The sequence below is a fragment of the Pseudophryne corroboree genome, chromosome 10, assembly GCF_028390025.1.
Source record: "Pseudophryne corroboree isolate aPseCor3 chromosome 10, aPseCor3.hap2, whole genome shotgun sequence".
Taxonomy (NCBI): Eukaryota; Metazoa; Chordata; class Amphibia; order Anura; family Myobatrachidae; genus Pseudophryne; species Pseudophryne corroboree.
The window spans coordinates 310,401,597-310,403,303 of NC_086453.1; the positions used below are offsets into that span (position 1 = coordinate 310,401,597).

General features: G+C 39.4%; 1 pseudogene; it reads left to right on the forward strand.

Annotated features, from left to right (window-relative positions):
• Positions 1-221: 221 nt before the first annotated feature.
• On the forward strand, positions 222-339 carry LOC134967093 (5S ribosomal RNA; annotated as a pseudogene).
• Positions 340-1,707: the final 1,368 nt, after the last annotated feature.

Genomic DNA, 1,707 nt, shown 5'->3' on the forward strand with positions numbered 1-1,707 from the left:
GTCTTTTTAAAGCCAATAGGTACATCAGAGAACACCCTCTCAATATTTCCTTTCAGGGACTCTCATTGGTGATCCAGTAACTTTACCTATGGCAGTTTTCCAACTGGTAGGCTTACTCTAGTGCCTAACGCCAACAGCAGATCCCGCTCCATTTCTCTCAATATCTCTATTCATGAACTCTCATCAATGATTCTAGAGAGGAGGCAATCAGTACTCCTTTGACCTACTATCACACCATACTGCAAGTGCCCAATCTCGTCCGATCTTGGAAGCTGTACAGTATAGGGCAGAGTCAGTACCAGGTGGGAGACCACCTGGGAATACCCGGTGTAGTAGGCTGGAGATTTGGGAACACTCTGGTTTAACATTGACAGCAGATTCACTTTGTCACTTTACTCTTCTACACACTTACGATTGGTGGCCAACTCACCAGCCCTTTAATTCTTTATTGCTGCATAGATAAAGAGTCTAAATAGGTTGCACAGAACAATTCAATCCAGGATTATTTATACAATTTATTCATTCCCGTCCCCACTGCTGCTCACAGCTACAATGATATTCATCAGTGCTTTCAAATTTTTAATTGTTACATGTTATGAGATTATATTTTATTGTTTTCAATAAAAGTTATATTTTATGTTTCTATTATAATTCATACTGACGTATGTCCTTTTTTTCAAGAGTGCACCAACCAAGAGTCTTCTCTTTTTTTGTACTCCAAATGATTAATGACTCTTTGGTGCACCACCAGCAGGTTTAATAGTGAGCAATTAGCCACACACATTATGAATTGCTGGTCCTGATTAAATAATAAAATCTGTATCTACGGTAGACTGGTGCGGAGTCATCCCCAATTCCTCAAAAATCCAGGTTATTTGCCTGCTGGGTTGACCATGTACTCCAAAAAACCTGATCCTGTGTTGTCACTTGTGGTGATGGTGTACTAATTTGTGGTGCAGGTGTTGTTTCTGTTGGAGGCGTACTCACAGGTGGTATTGTAGGTATTGTTTGTTTGATTGGCTGGAGATGTAACACAAAGCTTTCCTCCATTTGTGTGTCATGCTGGGGGTCCGGGGGAATGTTGTCGTCATCTGTATGGGCTGTAATGGGACAACATTTTAGTTTTATAGACATATATTGTTTGAATATGTTTTTTTGTGCCAAGACATGATAAAGATGAGTCCAAATGGTGTTGTTGCCAACAACATCAATACTCCAGTTACATTATGGCCACGCCTGTCGAATATATTAGATGTGATGTTTTAGAATGTAATATTAATCTGAATATGTCTCACAAATACATAACATACTGTGCAAACACTGTGTATGGCTTGTTTAAATGTGTGTAAAACTAGGATTGGTAACACAAAATTTATGATGGGTATGCAGGATCTCAACACTACATCTAAATACATCCACAACCACCATTTTTTGAGGATCTAATCCTTGTGAAGCTTGCACTTCTGCTTTTGTTGCAGCATCTTCATCTTAATATGCTACTCTATGGCCGAAGTGTGCACACATATATATAGTGTTGAGCTGTAACTCCATGACATTTATTAGGCCTTTTGTTGTTGTGGTTCAGACATACGTAGGTTATTGTGTGGTCTCCAACCAGGATACATTTTTGAAAAGTGCCCTGTGTAAGTGTGTGTCCTAATGTTTGTTTTTTTTCTACTCACCAGGCAGCTGAGGGGATTGTGGTTC